The following is a 21495-nucleotide window of genomic DNA, read 5'->3' as shown; positions in this document are numbered from 1 at the left end:
TTGTTACTCTAGCAATCCTGAGAGTTTATTTGGCATTTTCCTCAAATATAGGAATTATCTATAAATCTCGGTGAATTTGCACATTTTGGGAAGATTGGTGTTAAAGAACCAAGGATATATCTCAAATTGTTTGGTATTTTAGAAAAAAACTACATGTAACTACATGTAACCAATTTTCCATATTGGGAACAAAATCCGTGATTTGAAATTTTTCATATTCACTCTCATTTCCTATGGAATTGTTACTGAAATTTACTGCCTGGAAACTTCGACCAGCAACATTGTTTTAGAGTTTGAACTTCGATGGCACAAAGAAAACTTATAAACTCTTGAATCTATATTCCATTAAAATTTCAAAACCTTTGCCTGATTTCTGGCAAATGACTACAATGTTATTTATACATGAGAAGGAAAGATCTAGAGTTTTCAAAAGGTGGCTTATCTCCTCAACTTTTGGAGGAAAGAAAGGAAATGCCCCTTGATGTTTTTGGAGTCTATCATAATATCTTTTCAAAAAACAATTTATTTCTCTAGTATTTTTTGAAAATCAACAAAATCTAGAGTCCTCAAAAAAACTTCTTAGATTTAGAAAAACACATAATTTATTATGATGCTCCTACATCAAGCTTCAAACATGTGACTTAGGTGTGATATGACTAGACTATAACTAACTTTTCACCTCATCCTTCAAAACCCATGTGTCCAAATTTCTTCTAGAAGGGTGCAAATATGCCAAACATGATTGGGTATTGGAAGTGAACCATTGGTACAGGAACTAGACTAAATGATTTTTCATTAGAAAAATCAACTTAAAAATCTTTCAATTCATTAGATACTTAGGAATTAATAACAATAAGAAAATTTTACATCTATGTACTTGTGAAATGATTTTGGCATCAAAGGGGTATAAATGCATAATAACATGGGAAATATGCGGTTATGAGTGCAAGATATAAGCGACAAAAGGTAAAATGAGGCTTTGAAAAAGATGACAACATGAGATCCCAACATCTCCCCCACACCAATTTATTTGCATGTCCTCGTGCAAAATAAATTCTTCCTTTAAACTTCAACAAAGTCATGTTGCATCTATTAAAATGTTCAGAAGATCCATAACAAATGTCTTTACACTTCATTCTTCACCAACAATTATTTGTTCATTTATGAATCATAGAAGCATATTTATTGAACCCCTTAAACAATAGTATCTCACTTAGTTGTGTTGTACAGACCATCCATTGATGTGGAGCTTTTATTGCAAATATGTAACAACAACATCTACAGACTCATCTCGGTATGTAGAAATAGTTTTCGTCTTCTTATCATATGGGTGTCCAATGTGAGTCATAAATAGTTGTGTCCAATGTGAGTCATAATAATGGGCCTTTCACCTTGCTCCACTATATTGTACATGGTTGGTAAAGTCACATCGATTCTATGGTAATCTAGTATTTTACCTTTCTTCACAATGTTGTGATTGACCCTAAGAAGAATCACCTTATCTCTGAGATCAACCACCTATAGCAGAGGCATTTTCGGATCAATCTCCACTTGACCATGAAATTCAATGAGCACTTTTTACTACCAACTTCCTCATAAATGTTAGCTTTCACTCACTCTAGTATGCTAAATATGTCTTCAATTCCATCAATAGCATGCTTATTTTTATGCTCAATAATATCATGGATAGAAAAAGATGAGGATTCTCTAAGCCCACTCTATAATATTCATGGCCACTGTTAATTTGGTTAGCCAAGTATAAGCCTCTCCACATGAATAAGTACACATGATATTACAAGGGTACTTACACAACAAATTTTTTTCCACCATGTGATTCTCCACCAGGAGTGCACTCAAATATGCCATCAAAATTTTTGTAACTTGCTACATAATTGATGGCCTTTTTGACATCAATTTTATCAAGTCAATGAAAATTTTATAGGAAAACTAAATAACATGAAAACAAGGTGTCAATATTCCCCCATTTATTGCCTACAAAAGATCCATGAGTCTTGCTATAATCCCATGATATAAGTTGATATACGGTCTACAAAAATAACATCTAACTTATCAAGCAGTGCCAATATTTTCACAACACTCAAGCTATATAAAATATGAGGATCATGGCCAACATTTCCACTGAATCCTCCACATTCATGTTGGAATTTCAAGACCCAATAAATAACTTCTTCTCAATCCATAGTATCCAACTTCCCCATGAGATCAAATACTATCAGTCCCCAATATGGCCCCACCTTTCTTTAATGGGTATTTTTTCTTGAAAATATAGTTGTACTCACAAATGGTAGGTAGAGAAACAAGACAACATATAATCAATATATAGAAATTTAAGGGATTTTAAGGAGGAATCCATAAACAAAACTTGAGTAACAATGCATTTAGCTCCACATTCTAGATAATAATGAACAAGCCAAGAACTTGTACAAAACGATAAGATCCCGATAGAAGATGCCAATCATCCATGTCCCAATATGTAGGTGTGAACTAACGTAGTGTGTGTTTCATTTCACCCATAACACTACATTGTAGGCTTATTCCAACCCATTCATAGGTTTTTTCCATCAAGATATCAAACAATTTTCATACCTGCCAATATACCAAACTAGTTGCAAATCAATATATCCAAAATAATAGTATCCCACCAATATTCATTAAAATTAGGCATCATATTGTTAAAAGTGACCTCCATCATCTCAATGCTAATAGAGAGTGACCACATAAGTGCCTAGTTATGGATCATTATATCTTTTCCCCACCATCCAAGAACATGAGCTAAAACAAATTCATCAAAGAAAGTTTCATAAACATTGTTAAACCTACTCTTTGGATTATATGTGGTATAAATGTGACAATACCCACAATATGGTCTCTCATAGAGTTCAATGCCAAAATCAGGATGGACATACTTCATAAATTTTCAAGCATCATCACACTTCTCCATCAATTCAAATAATCTCCACCAATTTGGATCAAAGTGATTAGAATTCAGAAAGGGAATTAAGGCATTGAATAATGGTTTCAAATTCTTCCAAAGTGGCCTAACGTCTATGATTCTTCAAACAATCATGGTCTAAGGCCGCTTGTAATTTCATGTAGTGTGCAGGGTTAAAGGGTTTGTTGTGGTGGTGACTGAACTCATATGCATCCCAAATCTGCAACCTCCACCACCAAAAGTACCCACTATTGTCTACATAATCCTCATTGTTCTTCCTTTATTTCCACTCTACTTCATCATTTCCTCCTGGACTTAAACCTGATGTACTACATTTGATTTGCACACCAACACATTCAATGCAATAAAGCCCGATATCCACACAAAAGGAACAAGATATACTGGTAGTGTAAATGTCAAATAGAACAATTGAAATATGCCACCATCACAATTTACCACTTGGGATCAGTTCTAGAGCTTATGCTTGAGTAAAATCTTGAAGAAAACATTGTGCAATTGCAAACTAATGTTTGGCATCTCTATTTAAGTCTCCCAAACTAAGATTATAAGCATAGGAGAACCAGTGAAAACATAGAGTTCCTTTAGTTTCTCAACATAAGAGGGGTGTTATGTTACCAGAAACGAGAAATGCGAAATGAAATGAGAAACGAAAATGGGAAGAGAAATAGAGGTTTGGTGGTTTCACATTCAAGAAATGAGGAGAGATAAAAAACAAGGAAAATATGAAAAAAATAAAACAAATCATTCATCATCAACCATGAGTTATACTTAAGCCATGGCGCCATGATTTTCGCTAGCTCAAAATAAAAATTTGAAGCACACTGAACTCTTTCACAAGGTCATGGAAAGAATATTTTGCAAACAAATTTTCCACATCGCAGTACTACAACACTACATTTCTAGACAAATTATCAGTCCTCTATTCATGTACTAGAAGCTTTAAAAAATAAGAGCATTCACAACTTTCTTACAAATCTCTCAATTTAGAATTTACATCGTTAGATTGACTTGCAAAAGAACATGAAAGGAGCATCCATGAAATTCAAGCCCTTATATTTTCAAATAAATCTCCTTGCCCACTGCTTCCAAGCTCTTTATCATGAATGCTTTTCGTTGAAAATAGCAACAAGAAGTGTTAAAAATAGCTTCTAGAAATTCCAATTTAATTTGTCCTTCAAATAAATTGTGAATTAAATTGTAATTCTATTCTCATAGCAACTTGTAATAGTTAATTAAGTTAATTTGACTTAATTGACTTAGGAAATTCGAGTTGGAAGTCTATCTAAAGTCATGTAGAGTGATCCATGAATTTTAGGGGCCCAGGTTGAGTTCTTTGTAGTTGTAATTAGATAACTCAGTCTAAGTAAGTTATAGTCAGTTAAACTAGTTCTAACTGTTGGAGGAACTAGTAGAGGTCTAGTAGTGCACCAGTACCACACCAGTTAACTGAAGATTCACTCATAAATAAATCATGCATGTCAGTTCAGAGGAAGACCCAGTTGAGATTAGAGTTCAAGGACACTGTAATATTAGTTGTATAATTTTCTGAGTTGTACAGATAGTGCATGCAATCAGAAGAAGGCCTAAAATAAATCATTCCTTAATTAGAGAAATTGCCTTTAAAAGGAGGAATGAAGGCACAAGTTTAATAATTTTTTTGGTGAGCACGAGTTGGTGAGACCAAGGAATCGGAAGCACAAGTTTTTGTGTGGAGCTTGTGAGGGCAGGGAAGTAGGGGCTTGGAAGGCTAGTAAATTGACTAAGTGTTGGCCAGAGTCAGCCTAGGAAGCAGAGAGATAGATTGTATTAGTGCAGGAATTGCTCAAGATGAATAAGCATTGTATTTTCTTCTTAGATCTTCTGGTTAATGCAATATAGATAGCTAGAGTTTTGAACAGTTGCCTTCCCTAGAGATATATTGTGTTATGTGTGATTGATATTATTCCTTTTCTACTTATTGTTCTCATCGATCAATTTTGGTTTCTGACGCAGAGCAGAGGAGATTCTTGTCTTGTTTTTTATCATATCACATTAGTTGTTGAATATACAAGTAAAAATATACATGGTATCAGAGTTGAAGACATCATAAAAGAGAAGAATTATGGAATTCTAGTTCAGGGCTCATCCAGAAGACCCTATGTGTAGAACACTTAATGGAGCTAGAAGGCTGCTAGTGGGTAGATACATGAGCCAATGTTCAGTGACACAAAATGAGTTGTAATCATTGGTATTGGTAGATTGAGGACTAGGAAATCTTTTTTGGTGGCGAGTTTGCAGAGCAGATCTTAATTTTTTTGTTGAAAATTAAAAAAAAAATAGCAGATATAGATTCCTTGCGAAAAAATACCCAAATTCAAAAAAAGTTGACCGAATTAGAGTTTGGATGAGAGAGATATCGCTGATTTAAAATCGACTCTTTTTTAAGAGAATTTTGTGACGGTGAATGTGCGATTCAAGAACTTATATGAACTTGAGGTACAAGATGCATGCAAATCTTTGAGGAGCAAGGCAAAGGTTAGAGACTTGGTGGTTGAGAGGGAGAATGAATTACCTCTCAATATGCAGCCCCAAAACAATCCTCGGAAGAATTCTCAAAAAATTGTGGAGAAAAAACAGTTGGAGAAGCAGAGAAGAGACCGAGAGGAGGCATCTACTCAAGCCTAGTAGGGGGGAATTTTGAGCCAAGTGGGCAGAGAGAGCATGCAGCCATACCTCTAGGTGAGAGGTGGGGCGATATGAAGTATTAGTCCCAAGAGTGCAGAAATTTGGGTAGGTTTCATTGAGAGGTTTTATCTCTTGGATCATTACCTTGCTACGAGAACCCATAGTACACAATAGTAGGATGGATCAGTGGCAGTTGGTGCAATCAGATATCAGGGTGACAGAGGTAGAGGCTAGTAGCAATTAGATACTCGGGATCATGGAGAAGAGTTGACAACAGTGTAGATGGAACAAAGGAAAATTCAATAGAAGTGTAGAGTTTTCAGTCGATAGAGGCAAAGCTAATAGTAGAAACAACATTAGAGACAAGTGTTGCATGTAGAACATTCCAAAGGTACCAGATTGGGATATAGTTGAATTCATTCCTTGTTGAGAGGGAGTGTTGAAAATAACAAGAAGGAATGTTAAAAATAACATCTAGAAATTCCAATCATCAAAGAATCTGGTGATAGATGCATTATACTGATTCACTTTGGATTTTTTATTTATTTATTTTTTTGTCCAGTTTCAAAAATTGTAGTAAAAACAACACTAGAGAGAAGTGTTGCATGCAGAACATTCCGAAGGTACCATATCGAGATAGAGTTGAATTCATTTCTTATTGAGAGAGAGTGTTGAAAATAGCAACAAGGAATGTTAAAAATAACATCTAGAAATTCATATTTTCAGAGACAGTGGTAATAGATGCATTATATTGATTCACTTTGGATATTTTTTTTTTAATTAATTAATTAATTTATTTAATTTTTTTTTTTTATCAATTTCAAAAATTGTAGTAGAAACAACACTAGAGAGAAGTGTAGCATGCAGAACATTCCAAAGGTACCAAATCGTGATAAAGTTGAATTCATTTCTTGTTGAGAGGGAGTGTTGAAAATAGCAACAAGGAATGTTAAAAATAATGTCTAGAAATTCCAATTTAATTTTCCCTTGCATTAAATTGTAATTATATTCTCATAGAAACTTGTAATAGTTAATTAAGTTAAATTGACTTAATTTACTTAGGAAATTCGAGTTGGAAGTCTATCTAGAGTCATGTAGAGTGATCCCTAAATTTTAGGGGCCCATGTTGAGTTCTTTGGAGTTGTAATTAGAACTGTTGGAGGAACTAGTAGAGGTCTAGTAGTGGAGTAGTGCACCAGTGCATCATCAGTACCACACAAGTTAATTGAATATTCACTCATAAATAGCTCATGCATGTCAGTTCAGAGGAAGACCCAATTGAGATTAGAGTTCAAGGACAATGTAATATTAGTTGCATAATTTTCCGAGTTGTGCAAATGGTCCATGCAATCAGAAGAAGGCCTAAAATAAATCAATCCTTAAGTAGAGAAATTGTCTTTAAAAGGGGGAATGAAAGCACAAGTTTAATAATTTTTTTGGTGAGCACAATTTGGTGAGACCAAGAAATCGAAAGCATAAGTTTGTGCATGGATCTTGTGAGGGCAAGGAAGTAGGGACTTAGAAGGCTAGTAAATTGGCTAAGTGTTGGGAAGAGTCAGCCTAGGAAGCAGAGAGATAGATTGTACTAGTGTAGGAATTTTTCAGGATGAACAAGCATTGTATTTTCTTCTCAGATCTTCTTTTTAATGCAATATAGATAGTCGGGGTTTTGAATAGTTGCTTTCCCCAAAAAAATATTGTGTTATGTGCAATTGATATTCTTCCTTTTCTGCTTATTGTTTTCATCGATCAATTTTGGTTTCTACTGAAGAGTAGAGTAGTGTCTTGTCTTGTGTTTTATCATATCACATAAGTTGTTGAATCTACAAGTAAAAATATACACTTTTATTTTGTAGATAATTAGTTTGATACGTCTAAATCTCTAAACCTTCAGATTGACATGTTTTTGAGATGAAGTCAAATAACCCCTTGATGAAGATATTTAAGACTCTTGATAAGTAATAACCTAAGACATATATCTTATGAGAAAGCTTATACAAAGTTCCAATAAAGTTTTTATATCTTATTTGAAGCTCCATAGTTATATTATTAGATCATAAAAGAGGGGAGTTTCAAGTTTATATATTGATATAGAAAATATAATGCTAGAACAAGAACCACAAAAAATTTGGTTCCCAAGTACTAAATATTTGGTGTTCTCTCTAAACTCAACTTATACAAGTCTTACTCTTAGGCTTCTTACAACAATGTCACTATCTCCATAAAAAAATAAATTGATTCTAGTGTGTTCAAACTTTAGGAATATACATCCCTACACTCCTAGTAATTAGAATTACGAAATGTGCTAATGTTGCGGACATGCTCCATGATATAGAATACACATCCCTACCTATGTTACAAGAAATGAGAAATGGGCCCTTTGATTATCTTATTGAATATTTACGAAGCTAATTGGTTTGGGGTGTGAAGCTAACTCAAGCTCCTTGTCATACTCACTTCCTCCTCCACTCTGCCAAAATATGATATGCCTCTCTCCTCTGCTCAGATTTGATCGGTGCCTTGGTTTCATCCATTCAGCTCTACTCTACACCTAAAATGTACCTTAAACTTTGCCTTACAGGCCGTCATGATTTACAACCACGAGTTTTCATGCACACTGCACAAGTGGAAAAGGAAAATTATTTTCATATAGTGAGTTTCTGTAACGAGAGATGACAGAAGTTTGCATGATTTGTGAATGGAACTGCAAAATAGAGGAGAAATTGAGGAGAAATGAAAACGTTAAATAAAAATGAATGAGTTACTTGCATCAATTTATCGTAAGAAACAATTTGTTTCTTAAAAAAAAAAAACTTTCTCTTCAATAAAAATGAGAACAGTTATAAAGAATGGTGTTTGAATCCATGCCATCTCGTTTCTACTATGTTTTTCTCTAGGAATGGTGTCTATTATCCCATTTCTAGTAACATAGAGGGAGTGTATATCTATTGTATATCCCACATGCTTTCTGACAGCATGAATTATTTCCCAACATCAACCGGTTGTTTTGAAGTACCATTCCATACATAATTAGAGTATGAAAAGGAACATTCACTTCAAGACTTGTAGTATTATTATTCCCCATTGCCTCATTAGCTCTTTCAATGTGGATTTAGACAAGGGACTTATTCCAAAAATTAAACTTAATCCAGGAATCATGAGAAAGAAACTTCATAATCCTATTGTTGTATGAATGATATTATATATGAAATTCAAGACGAGTGGCAGGATCATATAGGTTGTCTTAGAAATAACCTTGTTAACGAAGATGGGAGTGAAACCTAAAGCACCCAAAACTACATATAAGAAGAGTTACTAAAACAAGATGAGTCAACATAACAATGGTTGGGTGATAAGTTATTCAATGAGAAATACCAAGCTCTATGTTATCCTTGTAGCTTTTAATTTAGACTTTGTTGTTGTTACAAGCACATGCATTCCTGAACAAATAATCAGACAACATCATGGAAATTGTCACCCTGCAAATAGGCATCCATAGTTTGTAAATTGTATTTACTCTCCAATATGGGTTGAATACTATTGCATCTAATGTTGGAGCCCTTGTATAATGACATAAGGGAATAATTTCTGACTTTTAAGTTATGTTGTCCTCACATTATGTACATTGCTTAACACTGACTTCAAAAGGAAATATTGCTTTGTCCACTACTTGTACTTTCAATGTCTTCTATCACCTCAAACTTTGTTTTAATATTGTAAACCAAAACTATCATCTTGAATAAAACAATGTTCTCCACCTCCCTTGATATTTTCTTTGGAAGTGTTGGGATATTGGAATTGGCATTATGCCCTCCAAACCAGAAATACCCATAACTCTTAAAGGAGGACTTTTTCTTGGAATTCCAAAGATGAGGAAAATTACGCGATCATTAGATGGATAGGAAATGATAAGCATGGGAGAGCAATGGTGAATGGACTTAGGTAGTAAGATTACAAGTATATGAAAAGCCCTAAATTAATTAAAAAAAAAATATTTTGATTGTTAAAAGTATTTTTGGGTATATGGTATTGATAAGTCACGGTATTATAATAAATCTTATTTACATATTAAGAATCTTTGTAATAAAGTAGAATTGAATCTTCATGATTTAAGAACCTTATTATGTGTTTTTAAACTGTAATCTCCATGATTAAGAACCTTATTGTGTGTTTTTATTGATTGTTTTTAAGAATCTTTTTTCACCTGTTAGATCTTGGGGCTTCCATTCCATTCTCTTGCACCTAGATGCTTGCCTAGGTGTTGGCGCACACACGAGAGACTGACATTAGTTGTTGACCAATGATAGAGCAGTTCACCCTCTCCAAAATCTGTGGAGGATGTACAGATTTTAGTGTCCGACATTATGGTAGTTGTTCCTTAAACCCATTGAAAAGATTTAGTTTGAAGTAGGATTATAATGCGAAGGGTTCTGAACATGTTCCTCCTGATAACTGAAACAATCTGGAATAATACCAAGTGAGCTCCATTCTCAGGTAAGCCCAATCATTAATACCAAGTTTGGATATCATGAAGTTGGTTACTAATTGTAATGTAATTATTTAATTTGAAAAAGTAAATAAGATATTAATGGTAGTTATTGAGTCTAGAGGTTTATTGAGTTGAGAGATTTATTTTACAGCTTAGTATGATGTGTAAGATGTTAGCCAGTAATCAAAATTGAAATATATTTTACAGCCCAGTATGATGTGTAAGATGTTAGCCAGTCATCAAAGTTGAAATTTATTTTATAGTCTAGTATGATGTGTAAGATGTCAACCAGCCATTAAAGTTGAAATTTATTTTACAGCCCAGTATGATGTGTAAGATGTCAGCAAGTCATAAAAGTTGAAATTTATTTTACAGCCCAGTATGATGTGTAAGATGTCAGCAAGTCATAAAAGTTGAAATTTATTTTACAGCCCAGTATGATGTGTAAGATGTCAACCAGTTATTAAAGTTGAAATTTTGCTTATATTTATGTCTACCAAAAAAAAAAAAACTATATAAAACATTTAAATAATATCCGCTCATAAAATTTACACATGAAGAAATTGACTCAGGTTAAATATGTATTTAAAATGGATCATTAGTGATCTAATTCTTTGTTTTTTAAATAATAATTAATGATTATTTTAATTTTGTTATTTTAGTAATAATTTATGATTATTTTAATGGGTGGAGCCTAGAGGCCCTCTTGGATGGATGAGTGGAGGAAAATTAAGAAACACATTCAAAGTAAAATATGGAAGGTTGGATAGTTTGCTAAAATTAGATACCTTCTTGTAATTGTATTTACATTGTGGTTATAATTAAAAAATGTATTCGCATCATGAAATGAAAAATAAATAGGGAGTACAATGTGTTATAATAAAAAGTTTATGGCATCTTGGAAAATAAATAGGCCGAACAAGTGAGTACCTGGACGTAATTTTTCAGAGTTCGATGACTTGTTTTAAATATAAAGTTTGTGAAAATTTTATATTAATTCTAAAAAGTTTTCTTATTTTAATGTTATTTAAAAGAAATGTTTATTTGTAAATTAATATTTTATGTGTTCACTTTTTTATTATATTTATTAATGAGTTATTTGGAAAATTGGTTAAAAATTATTAAAAATAACAAATTTAAGATGTTAATTTGATGGGGTGGGAAAACAGGTGGCTAATGGGGCTTGTGGATTTCTCCTCAAGGGACACAATGAACATGCTTCGAGATAGACAGGGATTAATGCAATGTTACTTCGGCCGTCTGAACTCTCCAGACGTGGGTGGAGGTGATTAATGATGGGTGGGTTTAACAGAAAGGTTGTTGAGACGCGGACGATAAATGTTGGGTACAAGGTGGTGAGGAAGGTTGTCAGAGGCCATGTGTGATTTGCTTGTAGTCAGTTCAGTCGGCATCACACAGTGGCAACCCATCTTGTAGCTGTTTGTTTCAAGTTAAGCTCACCAGTTTTCATTTGGGACCCTGGTGCAAAATTGTGTGGAGTTTCAACTTTCTTCTGTGGGTTTTGTTATGAATTTGGGAGCACTAGTCTAAGCTTATATCACATTGACCCTTCTATCCTTACCCCCTGTTCAGTTAATCCTTTCACTTTGCTTTTGGTTTTTTAGCGCGTTTCTTTCTCTGTTGGAGTTTTAATTTTGGCCAAAGTTTTTCTTATGTTTTGTTCACTGTAATTGGGCTATTAGTGGGGGCAGAGTGGGTGTTTTTTTCCTTTGTTGCACATATTTGAGGACTTATGTATCTGAGGTGGAGGGCTTATGGTGAACTCTTCTTGGGTGGTGATTACCGCTCATGTTAGGAACTGGTTCTTTTACTCTCCTTTGCACTTCTCTATCCTCTTTTGGCTTATTTATCTTATTATCTTATTATCAGGTCTGGTGCCCAGAGGTCATGTTGGGTTCTCATTTTGGCCCTCGGTAATTTGCTCTAGTGAGCTAATTGGGGTTTCCTTTGAGCTCTAGTTTTGGAATTAATTGCACATGTGATCATATCACGCAAGAGAGGGTAGCCTCGCCACATTGGAGGGTAGTACAACCTTGCAGGGAACTAGGCCAACAATGACAATTCTTCCACGGGAAATTCGACAAGTGTGGAACATGAGGGGGAAGTGGCTCATATCCAAGGTCGCTCCCCAAGCCATGTGGATGCCCCAATGTCTCTAGAATCCATCGCTGAGCATCTATGAGGAATCCAGGGCAACCTGGACATCCTTAGCGATCATAGATATGAGGAGAAAAATGAACTCGTGACCTACCTAAAAGACATCCATTTCAACCAAAATGAAATCCTCAAACAGTTAAACATGTTCCAAATCCAGCGTATCAATGACTGCCTTTGTGACTTGAAAGCCCATATAGAGCATATTAACTTTCACATGCATGAAAGAGCCAAAATTATTCAGCACCTCTTCTGTTTTCTCCTCAACCTCCTCCGTGATAAGTTGCTTTCAGTTTCTATGTTTATTTCATCTCCTTTTTGGCTTGTACGGCTAATTGGCCTATCAGAAATAATGGTTAAATGGAAGTATCTTCTACAAATTCTGGCTCCCCTGGCCAACAAATTGGGTCGGAGTGAGGGCGGGGAAGTCGTAGAGACACATTTTGTACTATCTATTTTCATGAGAATATAATCGACGACCTTTGACTAATAAAAAACCAAAACAAATTTAAAATGTTATTTGCATTCAAATATATTTAACAAATTTAAATTTATTTAATAGATTTAACTCAAACTCAATTAATTTAAGTTCATTTAATATATTTAATTGATGTTAATTGATTCTATATATTTTAGTGCATTCAATAAATATCAGATTTGAATCATTTCAATAGATTTTTTTTTTGTCAAGTAAGAGTGGAGCCTTCAATTAACCAAAAAAAAAGATTACATATGGTACACGTCTTTACAAGTGTAAATACCAACAAAAGACAGACCCGTTGATGATAAAAAAGAAAAAGGGTCAACAAAACCCAAAACCTTACACACAAAAACAAAATTAAACCCCTGGTCTAGAGAAACCATTGTCTTCCTCCTACTCATTATTCATGGTCTAGAAGTACGCCATGTCTTTGGCTACCTATCATTAAAAATAATCACACAGTTTACCAGAGTGTATAGAATCCCAATCGTACCGAATATAGATTTCCTTACATAGCACTCCTTCATTCACCAGACGATCAACTAACATATTGGCTTTTCTTTGCACATGAACGAAGCTGACGGTTCTTGGGGTTCACAAGTGGGAATGAATACGCTGAAAGACCTGCAATAGCCTCCAATGTTTCGACACTTTTCCAGGTGTCGTTCCATTACACATTTTCTTGGCTACATTAATGACCAATTCAGAGTCAGCTTCAATGATGGCATTGTGTAAATTTGACTCCATCAGGATTTCCAGGCACTGCTCTAAGGCCATGAGCTCCACCATGTTATTAGTGGTAGTCCCCAAATGACTGTGAAAGATATCCTTTATGCACCCCTGCTCATCTCTTATGACACCGCCAAATCCATCCATCCTTGGGTTGCCTTTAGAGGCCCCGTCTATATTGATTTTAAAAAAACCATGAGGAGGAGGCTGCCAGATATCTTTACCAACAATTGTTTTGCACACACCCTTGACAGTGCCTTAGGGAACCAAAGAATGGAGATCCAACTGCAGCAGTATGTGAGCATCCTGGCGTGAAGGAGGGTCCTCAGGAATTTTCCACATAAGGGCTCCTACTGTATCTTTGGGCTGTCGTAAAATTTGGACAATGATGTTCTGGGTTGAGCCTGTTTTGTTCTTGAAAATCTTGCCATTACGTTCTTTCTAGACATCCCAAGTAATAAAGACTGGAACTAGAGTCCAAGCCTTGTTAATGATTTCATTACGTGAGAAGTCTTTCCTCCAATTCTTCAAACTGTTGGTGATGCTGAGACTGTCCCTGTGAGTTTGCTTGAAGACTGAGGCCGTCCAATCCCACAAGGTAGAGGTGAAGGGGTAGAGGTTTAGTAAACGTTCCATTGTCTCCTACTGTAAGACACATAGATGGCATTTGGATGGACCAACAAAGCCCCTTTTCACAAGATTCTCCCATGTGAGAATTTTCTTTTGGTGAACCAACCACATAAACAACTTGATTTTCATCCATTGCGAGTTCTGCCAAAGGTCATTCCAAACCTAATCAGGGTTTGAATACTCGAAACCTAGGGCCATGCGTTTAGCTTCTTTGAGGTTGAAGGTGCCTTCAGTGTTTTGACCCCATCTCAATTGGTCAGATGAGGATGACACCAAAATCTTCCTCTGCTCCAAGTCAAGAGTAAGAGAATCCACTTGGGTCTTCAAAGGACTCTCTTCACTATAACCAAGATCCTTCCATATTCTCCATTTACCATCATTCCTTACCTAATCCTAGAAGTCACTTACCATAAGTAAACCTTTGTTGTCAGTGTCATTTTTGAGAGCAGTTAGTTCTTCCCTAAACAAATTTGGTTCTTGCTGCCAGTTATCCTCCCAAAACTGTGCAAGGTTCCCAGCTCGGATCTCCCAAAAACTATGCTTCTAGAAAATGGCTCTATTATCCCAAGAAAGGTTCCAAATTTGGGAGCCCTTGATGAGCCCTAACATTCTAATATGATCCCTCTCCTACCAATTATTTGCATATTTCTACTTCCAAAGCTTGGCCCAAGGGGTGGCCAATTCCTTGAGCCACCTCCACCAAAGTTTGGCTCCTGAAATTTTGCTGAGGATTTCAGGGTCATGAAGCCCCAAACCACCATGGGCCTTAGGTTTGTAGAGCTTGTCCCAAGCTATCAAAGCCCACTTCTTTTTCTCTTCCCCTTTTCCCCAAAGAAATTCTTGTTGAATATTCCTGATTTGTTGCATAACTCTTTTAGGAGCAGGAAGAGCTGAAAACATGAAAATGGGTAGCCTGCAGGATAGCCTTAGTCAGCACAAGACGCCCCGTAAAATTCAAAGACCTACAGGTCCATTTCCTGACTTTGTCCTGAAGTTTATTAGTTACCGGCTCCCACACTCCCTTGCTCAGAGGTTTGTCAATAAGAGGCATTCCAAGGTCCTTGGAAGGTAACCGATCCCTTTGAAACCTAAGAATTCTGGTGAGGTTCCTCTGAATAGTAATGTCAGTGTTTAAAAAGAACACCTTTGATTTGTCAAGGCTTACCTCTGTACTAGCGGCCAATGCAAAGTCGTTCGGGATTTCTTTAAAAGATCTGGCTTCCTTGACCGTAGGAATTCCTTGCAGTATTGTGTCATCAACAAATTATTGATGAGTAGAAGCAGCACCATCCAGAGTAAGTTTCAAACCCTGGATTCTTCCTTCAAAATTTTCCATTTTGATCGTTCTGCCTAGCCCTTCCATCATGAGAACAAAGAGGAAGGGGGAGAGCAGATCCCCTTGTCTTAGACCCCTAGAAGGCATAAAGGTTCTATAGGGAGAGCCATTAAGCAAAATGGAGAAGCTAGATATGGATACAAGGGCCATAACACATCTTATCTAGTTGTGGTTTAAGCCATAAGCTCTTAGCACCACGCTAATGTAAGACCAACTTAGCTTATCATATGCTTTCGCTAGGTCAAGCATCATGATCATACCAGCTTGCTTATTGCTCTTAAGAGAGTGTACCACCTCGTGAGCTTGTATGATGTTGTTGAGAATCTATCTTCCTTCCACAAATTCAGTTTCCTCCTCTCAGACGAGAGTAGGAAGAAGAGGCTTGAGTCTGTTAGCAATCACTTTGGAAATAATTTTGTACACCACATTACATAAGGCTATGGGTTTGAATCTGTCTAGTGTCATAGCTTTTTCCTGCTTTGGAATCAAAGCTATGAAAGAGGCATTAAGAGCTTTCAAAACAGTTTTAGATCTTTTATAGTCTTCCACAACATCAAGGATATCTTGTTTGATTGTTTTCTAGTAAGCTTTGAAGAAGTCCACATTGAAGCCATTAGGGCCAGGAGCTTTCGCATTTTCCATCTCATTGATAACTTCACTAACCTCCTCTTCATACACTGGCCTGTTAAGATTGTGGTTGTCTTCCCCATCACAAGTTTAGGAATGAACTTGGTGAATTTGTTAATGAACCAAAATCTGTCAATAAGAGGCTCCTCTACTATGCTAAAGAAGTTTTGAACTAGGACAGATTGCATTTCTTTGTGAGAGATGAGCTCTTCCCCTTGAGAATCTTTAAGTTTTGAAATTCTGTTATGAGATCTGTGATCGAAGGTTGATCTATGAAAAAACTTCATGTTTCTTTCTCCTTCTCTAATCCACTCCACCCTTGATTTCTGTCTCCAGAAAATCTCCTCTTGCATGCATTGATCGTCCCATTCATTCTGAAGAGAGTCAGCCTGATTTTTTCGTTCCTCAGTAAAACCTTTTGAGATGATAATGTGATTAATCTCCTGGAGTTTCTGCTCAACTTCTCTTTTGGCTTTAAAAATATTACCAAACTCTTTTTTGTTCCAATCTTTAAGCCTAGATTTGATGTGTTTAAGTCTCTATTGCAACATGAACATTTTAGTGCATTGAACGGGGCATATCTTCTACCCACCATTTGTCAGTATTGCTGGTGAAGTCAGGGTGAGAGAGCCAGGCATTTTCAAACCTAAAAGGTCTGTTCCTCAGTGTACCCATGAAAGTAGCTTCAAGCTGGACTGGGCAGTGGTCTGAGCCTCCAAAGGGAAGGATTGAAGTTGACATATCAAGGCCATTGAGAAAGAGGTCCTCTAAGATTATGAATCTATCTAGTTTAGAGGCGACTTGAGAAGCCCCTCCCCTCTTATTATTCCAAGTAAAAGTGCCATTTACTGTTTCAGTGTCCACTAGCCACATGTAATCCATGAAGTTCTGGAAGGTAATGGAATCTCTACCTATTTTTTTAGTACCACCTTTTTTCTCTGTAAGAGATCTGATCATATTGAAATCCCTAGCTAGAATCTAGGACATATCAGGATATCTCTCTCTCATCTTCTTAAGGGAGGTGGGAAGCTTAAGTTTGTCTTCTAGTTTTTGAAGACCGTAGACGTTAGTGATCATGTAAATCTCCTTATCACCCAAAGGTTGAATCACCAATGTAGATAGTTCCTAGAAGCTTCAACATCTAGGATTCCAAGTTTTTGAGGATCCCATAGAGTAAGAATCCCACCCGCCAAGTTATCCGCTTTAACCTCTAGATACTCATACTTGATTAACCATTTTTTGTGTATCTCTTTAATCTTTTCCATTGAAAATTTTGTTTCCTGAATAAAAACCATATATCATTTTTCTTCTTTCATTCTACTGCTAAGAGTTCTTTGTTTCGTTTTACTTCTTAGACCCCTAATGTTCCAGGTTGTAAGCTTCATTAAGAAAGGTTTGTAAAGGAGTAACTGGTAAGATCCCTCATCTTACCTGAGTTAATCATAAGTTTCCCACATTCGGTCAGCAACTCATTCTGTGTTTTTCTTCCTCTTTTCCTACCCGGGTTCTTGGAAGAATTCATCGGTGTATCCTTCATCATTTTCACTCCAATATTCTCCTACCTATCATGGTTTCTTTTGACTCCAGAACACTTCGTTTGTGATCTCCAGAGGAAGAGTTATTGAACCTTGTCAAACTCCTCTTTTGGCAGAGAGTCTACCCCTTTGGTGATTCCCTGCTCCAGAAACTTTTCTAGATCTAAATTCTCCCTCTCTAGAATATCCTGCAGTTCATGGTCTTCCGTTCCAGCCTCACTTGGGGTCATCTCGTGGCCCCTACTGAGCTTCATAATGTTCGACATATCATCCTTTTTTTTTCTGTTTTCTGGTATATCCTCCATATTAGTATCACTTTCCTTCTCAGTGGGAATATTCTCCGATTTTTGGTTTGTCCCATTGTTTTCGACTTCTTCTTCTAAGATCTTGAAACTATTGTGACTCGGTTGTCTGTCTTCATTAATTTTCTTTTAGTACCACCTGCCTCCTTTCCCTTTACCCCTAACCTTAGTAAAACCTTCAAGATCCTTACATATAGTGGCTTTCATATTGCTCTCCAGCTTGTTCAATGGGTATTCCCTTTATAGGTGCTCGTGCTCATGGCACTTACAGCACCTAAATGGGACGTGTTCATAGTCCACCGCCTGCACCCACTCCTTGTCATACACTTCTAAAATGATTGCATTCGGAAGTGCCCCAGATAAGTCCATTTGCACACATATTCGGGTGAAGGAAGTGTATTTTCCTCTTAGAGTAGCATCTGAGATCTTTATAAAATCCCCTAGCTTTTTGGCGATAGCCTCTAGAGACTCTGGTAGCCAATAATCTAAAGGAAGGGAATATAGTCTTATCCATACCGGCACGAAGGTGAAATTTTCTCATTCTGGGACAAAGTTCATTACCCATGGTCTCATATAAAGGCCTGCAGAAGCGTAAAAATAGGGTCCTCCCTCGAACACTATGTCTTTATCCTCTAAGCTTGCGAACACCACTGTGAAGAAGCCCTTGGATCCAAGGTGAAGGTCAATTCCCCCCTTTGTTTTCCAGTGGTTCCTTATCCATGCTTGCAAAGCCTTCTCTGTCAGCCAAATCCCCATAAATTTACCAATAATAGCATACTCCGACATGTGGTCTCTGTGTCCCTGCAGTGCTAGGTCACTTAAAATGAATCAGGGAATAGTGGTCGACTTGGGTTTATAGACCCCTGATGTACTCATAGGAGCAACTTTCGGACTACTAACCTCTGTCCTCTTCTCCTTACTAGCTTCCTCATGATTCTCTTCCTGTCCTTGAGGTCTGATAGTTTCCGATTTTTCTGTATTCTTAGCCTTTGTTACCACCTCTATTGGTTTCTTGAAGTGATGGATCCAACTCCCTTGCTTCTATCTACAACTACTTGACTGTAGGAAGGAGCTGATCTCCCTCCTCCGCACCCCGCCATGGTGACCAGTGACAAAACCCTAAAGAAAAACCCTAGCCAACAGCCCCGGGTATCTCACATTTTAATCCAGAATAGATTTATCAATTGAACTCGATCTAAAACAATTGTTGGTCATTTCAATAGTTTTTTTTATTTTAATAGATTTAATTGATTGTAATAGATTTAGATTGAATGCATTGAAATAGATTTCAATAAATTGAATGCATTTAATAGATTACAATAGATTGAATTCATTCATGATTGCATTCAATAGATTCCAATCAATGCATTGGATATATTTTAAATGCATTCAAATGATTTTCAACGCATTGAATAGATTGAAACATATTTAACAAATTGAATGCATATCAATAGATTTGAATGCATTGCAGTAGATTTCAATACTCTGAATGCATTGCAATCGATTTCAATAGATTGAAGCTTTCACTAGATTGCAATCAATTCATTGAATATATTTTGAATGCATTAAATATATTTTGAGTGCATTAAATAGATTGTGATCTATTGAATGCATTCAATCTACTGCAATCTATTGATTCCAATCTACTAAATACATTGATTGCATTCAAGAGGATTTGTTTAATTATAAATGTAAAAAAAAAACAAAAAACAAAAAACAAAAAACAAAAAACAAAAAACAAAAAACAAAAAACAAAGAGGGAAAGGATGTTGTAAAGAAAACAATAAATAACAAAAAAAAAGATGTAGGAAAGATTTTCTCAAAATAAGATAGAAATGTAAAGGTTATATATACATGTATATAAGATTATTCATGACTCAAAATAGTTAACTTAAATTGATATAACTGAAATTCCCTCAATAAATTTAAGTTAAATTCAATAGCTTTAAATTAAATTCGTTGAATAGATTTAATTGATGTTAATACATTCAATATATTTGAATGCATGCAATAGATTTGAATTAATTAATAAGTTTAGTTAATAGTTAATTAATATTTTTAGTTAAATAAATTTAAGTTTAATTAATAATTAGAAATTAATTAATTAATTAATAATTAAGTATTTTCAATAATAACAATAATAATAATAATAATAATAATAATTATTATTATTATTATTATTAATAAATAATAATTTATAATTAAAAAATAAAAATAAAAAAAGAAAAAGAAAATAATAATAATAATTGTAATTATTAATAATTAATAATTTATTAATAACTAATGGAGTATAAGTAGGTACATCGTGAGGGCGAACAACGAGGGTTTCAGATAGTTGCAGAAGGGAATCCATATGGAGGGCCGCAGAGGAGGGAGCTCCAGTCCCTCTTATAAGGAGGCCGTAGCCAGTAGAGGCAAGAAACCTCTAGAAAAGATTAGAGGTACTGGGGAGGAAGGGAAAAGAAATATGGAAGAGGAGATAGTAGGAGCCATAAATAAGGAAAATAATGGCACAAAAGACAAGGAGGTAGAAGACAAAAAACAGGGAGTTAAAGACAAAAAACAAAAGGGACCCTGCAAACCCAAAGCTGAGATCACACCATCCGGCTCTATAGGTGCACAGGGATCACATGCAGACTTATGCCATCATCTATAAATTCATGGGATTATGGCCCACGGAAAAAGCTTTACAGTTGTGGATCAAATACCACTGGAAACCTAAAGGGAGCATTGACCTACATCTTGGGTCAAAGGGATTCTTTACTGTGGTGTTCACGAATATTGAAGACAAGGATAGAGTATTTGAAGGAGGGCCTTACTTCTATTCAGTAGGGAGACTCTACATGCGGCCATGGATGATGAATTTTGTCCCAGAATGTGAAACTTTTACTTCAGTACCGGTCTGGGTAAGGCTCTATTCTCTACCTCTTGATTACTGGAAAAATGAATCATTAGCTACCATAGGCAACAAATTAGGTCATTTTGTCAAAGCTTATGAAGCCACAAGAAGGGGAAAATATACTTCCTTTGCCAGAATATGTGTGGAAATGGATCTATCAGGAGCTCTACCAGATGAGGTTATCTTGGAAGTTTTTGATGAAGAATGGGTGCAAACAGTAGACTATGAGCATATTCCATTCAGATGTCACGGATGTCATGAACATGGGAATCTATTCAGAGACTATCTGCTCAGTAAAGTAGTAAAGAAGAGAAAAACTAATGAAGGATACAGCTAGCTTTCAGAAAGTGGTGAATCGAGGAAAAGGCGGCAAAAGAGGACCAAAACAACATCAAGATGAAGGACAATAGATCAGTCAGAACAAGTTCCAAGTTCTTGAGGAAGATGAAGATATCACAAAAGAAGATCAAGAAATGGAAGGAAGTCTTGGGGAAAAGGAGAAGGAAGAAAATCGGGAACAAACGTAGGATATTGAATATCAGAAAGACGATATAATGAGTGATGCAGAATGGGAGATGGATGAGGATATGACCCAGAGTGAGATGGACCTGGAGGACCATGAACTATAGGAAATTCTTGACAAAGAAAACCTAG

At 35.8% G+C, this 21495-nt stretch overlaps 2 pseudogenes; both read right to left on the bottom strand.

The window, feature by feature from the left end:
* Positions 1-1748: 1748 nt before the first annotated feature.
* On the bottom strand, positions 1749-2246 carry LOC149154660 (geranylgeranyl transferase type-2 subunit beta 1 pseudogene; annotated as a pseudogene).
* A 1-nt stretch (position 2247) lies between these two features.
* On the bottom strand, positions 2248-2962 carry LOC149154659 (CDP-diacylglycerol--serine O-phosphatidyltransferase 1 pseudogene; annotated as a pseudogene).
* Positions 2963-21495: the final 18533 nt, after the last annotated feature.

The sequence above is a fragment of the Pinus tabuliformis genome, chromosome 9 (assembly GCF_031772625.1).
Source record: "Pinus tabuliformis cultivar Carrire ecotype Pingquan chromosome 9, CPIR1, whole genome shotgun sequence".
Taxonomy (NCBI): domain Eukaryota; kingdom Viridiplantae; phylum Streptophyta; class Pinopsida; order Pinales; family Pinaceae; genus Pinus; species Pinus tabuliformis.
Note: the sequence above shows the minus strand (reverse complement) of the source record. Positions and strands in the feature narration are given on the sequence as shown.